The sequence below is a fragment of the Eriocheir sinensis genome, chromosome 44 (assembly GCF_024679095.1).
Source record: "Eriocheir sinensis breed Jianghai 21 chromosome 44, ASM2467909v1, whole genome shotgun sequence".
NCBI lineage: Eukaryota > Metazoa > Arthropoda > Malacostraca > Decapoda > Varunidae > Eriocheir > Eriocheir sinensis.
The window spans coordinates 1,852,005-1,859,504 of record NC_066552.1 but is presented as its reverse complement, the minus strand read 5'-3'; the positions used below and the strand labels follow the sequence as shown (position 1 = coordinate 1,859,504).

General features: G+C 38.0%; 1 long non-coding RNA gene across 1 annotated transcript in view; it reads right to left on the bottom strand.

The window, feature by feature from the left end:
• LOC126980270 (uncharacterized) overlaps window positions 1-7,500 on the bottom strand; it is a 91,891-nt gene that overhangs the window by 30,654 nt on the left and 53,737 nt on the right. The window lies entirely within an intron of this gene.

Genomic DNA, 7,500 nt, shown 5'->3' with positions numbered 1-7,500 from the left:
GTATTTTTTTTCTTCTTTTCTTCCTGGTTTTCCTTTACTCCTTCATTTCTCTTCTCTTTCTCCTCACAATGTTCTTTTTTTCTGTATTTTCTTTCTTCTTTTCTTCTTCGTTCTCCTTTACTCTTTCATTTCCCTTCTCTTTTTCTCACACATTTTTTTCTGTATTTTCTTTCTTCTTTTCCTTCCTCTGTTTCCCCACAATTTCCCTTCACTCTTCATTTCTCTTCTTTTCTCCTTATAATTTCCTTTTCTGTATTTTCTTTCTTCTTTTTCTTCCTCTTTTCCCCACAATTCTCCTTTTATTCTTTACTTTTCATTTTCCTTCTTTTCTCCTCACAATTTCCTCTTTTTTCTGTATTTTCTTTCTTCCTTTCTTCGTCTTTTTCCTTTACGCTTTCATTTTCCTTCTCTTTTCCTCATAATTCCTCTTTTTCTGCATTTTCTTTCCTTTCTTCGTCTTTTTCCTTTACGCTTTCATTTCCCTTTTCTTTTCCTCACAATGTCCTTTTTTTCTGTATTTTCTTTCTTCTTTTCTTCCCACTATTCCCTTTTACTCTTTCATTTCCCTTCTCTTTTTCCTCATAATTTCCTCTTTTCTCTGTATTTTCTTTCTTTTTCTTCCTCTTTTTTCCCACAATTCCCTTTACTCTTTCATTTCTCTTCCTTTTCTGTTTTTTTCTTTCTTCTTTTTCTTCCTTTTTTTCCCACAATTCCCTTTACTCTTTCATTTCTCTTCCTTTTCTGTTTTTTTCTTTCTTCTTTTTCTTCCTCTTTTCCCCACAATTCCCTTTACTCTTTAATTTCTCTTCCTTTTCTGTTTTTTTCTTTCTTCTTTTTCTTCCTTTTTTTCCCCACAATTCCCCTAAACTCTTTCATTATGCTTCTCTTTTCCCTCACAGTTTCCCTTTTTCTCTCAAGCACTTTCTCTCTCTCTCTCTCTCTCTCTCTCTCTCTCTCTCTCTCTCTCTCTCTCTCTCTCTCTCTCTCTCTCTCTCTCTCTCTCTCTCTCTCTGAGGGGATTACTTTTCTTCATTGACCGTGTCCCCTCAAAGACCTTTCTCCTTCACTCTCTATCCCCGTCATCATCTCGCCCCCTCCTTCTTTTTCCCTCCCCTTCTTTACCTCATTCCCCCTATTCATCCTTCTCAGCCTCCTCCTCCTCCTCCTCCTCCTCCTCCTCCTCCTAATCCTTTATCCAATTTCAGGTGTTTTTCTTCTTCTTTTGCAAGCTTTTTTTGTCTTGATTCCGACTTTTATTTTTATTTTTCTTCCTATTTATTCTTTTTTCTAACTTTTCATTCTTCCTCTCCTTTTCTAGTCCTTCTTTTCCTTCTACTTTTTTCCCTCTTTCTTCTTCTTTTGCCCCTTTTCTTCTTCTTTTCGCCTTTTCTTTGCATTTTCCTTCCTCTTTATTCTTTTCTTGTTTTAGTTTCTTTTCATTCTTCCTCTCCTTTTCTAGTCCTTTTTTTCCTTCTTTTCTTTCCCTCCTTTCAATTTTCCTCAGTCTCTTTTCCCTCCTTCTTTATCTTATTTTAGCTTTTTTTCATTCATTTCCTCCTCCTTTTATTCCTCTCTCTCCTCCTGTTTTTTTCTTTCTTCCTCTTTCTCTTCCTCCTTCTCCTTCTCCTCCTCTTGTTTCCTCTCCTCTGTACTTTTTTCCTCTCTTTCACCATTTATTCACTTCCCTGTACGTCTTTTCTTCCTTCCTTTTCTTCTTTTTCCTCTTTTTCTTCCTAATCTTCTTTCTTTTCCTCCTCCGCTTGTTCTTTCTTTTCCTACTTCTTTTCTCTTTCATATTTTCCCTTCTTGTTCTTGTTCCTCTTTTTCTTCTTCTTGTTCTTCTTTTTCCTCTTTTTCATATTTATCTTCTTCCTTTTCCTCCTCCGCTTGTTCTTTCTTTTCCTACTTCTTTTCTTTCATATTTTCCCTTCTTGTTCTTGTTCCTCTTCTTCTTCTTCTTGTTCTTCTTTTTCCTCTTTTTCATATTTATCTTCTTCCTTTTACTCCTCCGCTTGTTCTTTCTCTTTCATATTTTCCCTTCTTGTTCCTCTTTTTCTACTTCTTGTTCTTCTTTTTCCTCTTTTTCTTCCTTATCTTCTTTCTTTTCCTTCTCCGCTTGTTCTTTCTTTTCCTACTTCTTTTCTCTTTCATATTTTCCCTTCTTGTTCTTGTTCCTCTTCTTCTTCTTCTTGTTCTTCTTTTTCCTCTTTTTCATATTTATCTTCCTCCTTTTCCTCCTCCGCTTGTTCTTTCTCTTTCATATTTTCCCTTCTTGTTCCTCTTTTTCTACTTCTTGTTTATTCTTTTTCCTCTTTTTCTTCCTTATCTTCTTTCTTTTCCTTCTCCGCTTGTTCTTTCTTTTCCTACTTCTTTTCTCTTTCATATTTTCCCTTCTTGTTCTTGTTCCTCTTCTTCTTCTTCTTGTTCTTCTTTTTCCTCTTTTTCATATTTATCTTCTTCCTTTTCCTCCTCCGCTTGTTCTTTCTCTTCCATATTTTCCCTTCTTGTTCTTGTTCCTCTTCTTCTTCTTCTTCTTCTTCTTCTTCTTCTTTTCTCCACAACCCCCATCCTCCTTCTTCTTCTTCTTCTTCTTCTTATCTCCATCCCCTCCTCCTCCTCCTCCTCCTCCTCCTCTTTGTCCCGCTCATCATCTTCCCTCGTCCGCCATTCTAATCTTTCCGTGGAGTCATTTTTGAGGCTCTTTGACAGGCCGCGTCTTATCGTGATGGCTTTATAATCTCCTCACATTTAGTTATGCTCTCACAAGGCGCTTCTTTCTCCTCTACCTTTTTTCTCTTCTTTTTTTCTCTTCGTCTTTTTTTTCTCTTCACTTATTTTTTTCGTCGTAACTTTTTTTTCACAAGGCTTTTTTTCTCCTCTACCTTCTTTCTCTTTTATCTTCCTTCTCTTCTTTTTTTCTCTTCATCTTTTTTTTCTCTTTACTTATTTTTTTCGTCGTAACTTTTTTTTCACAAGGCTTTTTTTTCTCCTCCACCTTCTTTCTCTTTTATCTTCTTTCTCTTCTTTTTTTCTCTTCGTCTTTTTTTTCTCTTCACTTATTTTTTTCGTCGTAACTTTTTTTTCACAAGGCTTTTTTCTCCTCTACCTTCTTTCTCTTCTTTTTTTCTCTTCATCTTTTTTTTCTCTTCACTAATTTTTTTCGTCGTAACTTTTTTTTCGCAAGGCTTTTTTCTCCTCTACCTTCTTTCTCTTCTTTTTTTCTCTTCGTCTTTTTTTTCTCTTTACTAATTTTTTTCGTCGTAACTTTTTTTTCGCAAGGCTTTTTTCTCCTCTATCTTCTTTCTCGTTTTTTTCCTCTTCATTATCTCTTTTTCTCCCAATTCCCTTTATCCTCTTTTTATTTTCCATTCTCTTCTTCCTATTCTACTCTTTTCTACTCTCACACAGTTTTCTCTTCTTTCCTTTTCTTCCAAATTTTTCTATTGGTCTTTTCTTCTCTTCTTTTCTCTTTTTCTTCATCATCTTTTATCTTTTTTTCTCTCGTTTTCTATTCGCTTCACTTGCCATTTCTCTTTTTTGGTTATAATTACTCTTTCCTTCCTTTCTCTTTCTCTTTTTATCTTCGTTTCTCTTTTCTTTCCATCTCCCTCCCTTCCTTTTTCTTCCTCTTCTTTTTCCTCTTCTCTATTCAGTTCTCTTCTTAATCACGTCTTGCATAATCATCACTTTTCTTCATCACTTTTTCCTCATCAGCACAATTTTATTCTTCTTTTTTCTTATCTTTTTTTTTTATCATCATCATCATTATCATCATCATTATTATTATATGTTGCAAGAATTCCGACCTACGAGTTTTACAAAATTATAATAGTTGTGTGTCTGTCTGTCTGTCTGTCTGTCTGTCTGTCTGTCTGTCTGTCTATGTCTCCCCTTCTTTACCTTAATCTTCCATCCCATTCCTCTCTCTCTCTCTCTCTCTCTCTCTCTCTCTCTCTCTCTCTCTCTCTCTCTCTCTCTCTCTCTCTCTCTCTCTCTCTCTCTCTCTCTCTCTCTCTCTCTCCCCTGCTTAATTTGCATTTTCCTTTGATAATTTCTTTCTCTTATTCCTTTCTCTAATGAGCATCGAACTATTTTCTTTCTCTTGTCTTACTTCTTTGTCTTCTTTTTCTTTATTATTGTTTTTTACGAATGTGTTGTTGTTTGTTTTTATACATCGGAAACTCTCTATAGAACAAAAGAAGAGGAGAAGAAAGAGGAGAAAAAGAAGAAGAGGAAAAAGAGGAAAAAGAAGATGAACACCAACTACTACTTCTACTTCTACTACTACTACTACTACTACTACTACTACTACTACTACTACTACAACACGGCGCTGGATGCAAGAGAAGGCGTACGGAAATTGCTCTCAAGGGTACGATCTCTCTCTCTAGCGTCTCTCTCTCTACCCCTCCTTTCCTTCCCTCCTTTACTCTTTTTCTCCTTCTTTCCTCTTTCTCTTTCTCTTCCCTCTCCACCTCCGGGTCCCTCAATGCCCCCCCCCCCTCCTCCTCCTCTTGTATCTCTTTTTTCCTCATTTTTTCCTCTTTTCCTTTTTTTCCCCCTCTTCCTCCTCCTCCTTCTCCTTCTCTGCTTCCTTCTCCTTTTCTGATTCCTCCTCCTCCTCCTCCGCCTTTTTCTCTCTCCCTGGAGGAAAATGTTTTGTGTGGCGTGGCATTTGGCGTGAAGAGGGAGAGGAGGAGGAGGAGGAGGAGGAGGAGGAGGAGGAGGAGGAAGAGGAGGAGGAGGAGGAGGAGGAGGGAAGATGAGACACAATGTAAACAACAAAAATAATCATGAACTTCAAAAACCCACAATTAGAGAGAGAGAGAGAGAGTTTCTTCACGTTTCTCATTATCTTTAAAGTGAGGAAGAAGGATAATGAGCGGTGACTAAAGAGGAGGAGGAGGAGGAGGAGAAGGAGGAAGAGGAGGAGGAGGAGGAGAAATAGTTTTGATTTCAGTATTCAGACAACGAATGCGGACACAGCACCTCTCTCTCTCTCTCTCTCTCTCTCTCTCTCTCTCTCTCTCTCTCTCTCTCTCTCTCTCTCTCTCTCTCTCTCTCTCTCTCCGTTCCGTTCCTTTCCTTATTTTTCTTTCTATTATTTATTTATTTATTTATTTTCCTTTATCTCTCACTTCTTTCTTTCTTTCTTTAATTTCTTTCGTTTTTCTCATATTTTTCTTTCTTTTCATGGTCTATTTTTCACTTTATCTGCTCTCTCTCTCTCTCTCTCTCTCTCTCTCTCTCTCTCTCTCTCTCTCTCTCTCTCTCTCTCTCTCTCTCTCTCTCTCAACTGCTGAATCGGAGCTAAAACTTGATATTACAGAACACATGTCGCTTTTATCTCGCCAAACTCTTTTCAATCTTCTCTTCTTCTCTTCTCTCTTCTCCTTTCTCTGAGTTTTCTGGTCTTGTGGTTGCTTTAAAACTCGATATCTGTCTGTTTATAGTCAATTCAACCATTCAACCATTTTCAATCTTCTCCTCTTCTCTTTTCTCTTAGTTTTCTGGTCTCGTGGTTGCTTTAAAACTCGATATTTGTCTGTTTTTAAGTAATTTCAACCATTATTTCCTTTTCCCATTTGATTCTTCTTTTTTTCTTTAAATCCACTTCTTCATTTTTTTTCGTCTTTTTCATCTCCTTTTCTTCTTTTTCCTTTCTTTTTCTGCAATTCGATGTTTCTGTCTAATTTCTATAGTTATCTTAAACATTATTTTTTTTTATTTTCCTTCCTTGAAAATGAAATGAAAATACTAACACAACAACCTCTACGAAAGCCTTATCAAATGTGTGTGTGTGTGTGTGTGTGTGTGTGTGTGTGTGTGTGTGTGTGTGTGTGTGTGTGTGTGTGTGTGTGTGTGTGTGTGTGTGTGTGTGTGTGTGTGTGTGTGTGTGTGTGTGTGTGTAAGCTTCGAAATGTTTAAGGATATGGAACTTAACCTTAAAATTGAGAACCAGACGAGGAATATGGAATTGCTAGGCTGTTCTAATACACGTTCTCTAAATATGACTGTGTGTGTGTGTGTGTGTGTGTGTGTGTGTGTGTGTGTGTGTGTGTGTGTGTGTGTGTGTGTTTTAATATAGTTTTTGATGTTCCTATGTGTGTTTTAATTTGACACTTCCTCACGCATCAACACCCAGCGTTACGAGTAAAAAAGGCATTTGATAGCGCCAATAATATGATGGTGTGACAGTGTGCGTGTGACATGTTGATATCATTATTGTTATTACCATTATTATTATTGTTATCGTTATTGTTATTATTACTACATCCTCTCCCTTCCCTTCCCTTCACTTCCCTTCCTTTCCCTTTCAATCTCTTCCCTTCCCTTTCATTCCATATTACTTCACTTCCCTTCCCTTCCTTTACCTTGCTTTCCATTCCCTTCACGTTCTTTTTCTTCTCTTCCCTTCCCTTCCCTTCCCTTCCCTTCCTTTCCCTTTCAATCTCTTCCCTTCCCTTTCATTCCATATTACTTCACTTACCTTCCCTTCCTTTACCTTGCTTTCCATTCTCTTCACGTACTTTTTCTTCTCATCCCTTCCCTTCCCTTCCTTTCCCTTTCAATCTCTTCCCTTCCCTTTCATTTCATATTAGTTTCCTTCCCTTCCCTTCCTTTACCTTGCCTTCCATTCCCTTCACACTCTTTCTCTTCCCTTCATTTCCCTTTCCTTCCCTTCCTTTCCCTTCCCTTTCAATCTCTTCCTTTCGTTTCCCTTTCAATCTCTTCCCTTCCCTTTCACTTCATATTACTTCACTTCCCTTCCCTTCCTTTACCTTGCCTTCCATACCCTTCACGTTCTTTTTCTTCTCTTCCCTTCCCTTCCCTTCCTTTCCCTTTCAATCTCTTCCCTTCCCTTTCACTTCATATTAGTTTCCTTCCCTTCCCTTCCTTTACCTTGCCTTCCATACCCTTCACACTCTTTTTCTTCTCTTCCCTTCCTTTCCCTTTCCTTCCCTTCCCTTCTCTTTCCGTCCCTTCCCTTCCCTTTCAATCCCTTTCCTTCCCTTCCCTTCTATTTCTTTCCCTTTCCCTCTTACCATTATCATTATTACTATCACTATCGCAGAAGTAGTAGTAGCAGCAGCAGTAGTAGTAGTAGTAGTAGTAGTAGTAGTAGTAGTAGTAGTAGCGACATACTGAATACTAATGCAATTTTGGTGTTACTGTTTTCCTGTTTTCGAGAGAGAGAGAGAGAGAGAGAGAGAGAGAGAGAGAGAGAGTAATGGATCAAAACACAAGTCACGTTAGATGTAAATTGAACGTAGAATGTGAGTGTGCGTGTGTGTGTGTGTGTGTGTGTGTGTGTGTGTGTGTGTGTGTGTGTGTGTGTGTGTGTGTGTGTGTGTGTGTGTGTGTGTGTGTGTGTGTGTGTGTGTGTGTGTGTGTGTGTGTGTGTGTGTGTGTGTGTGTGTGTGTGTGTGTGTGTGTGTGTGTGTGTGTGTGTGTGTGTGTGTGTGTGTGTGTGTGTGTGTGTGTGTGTGTGTGTGTGTG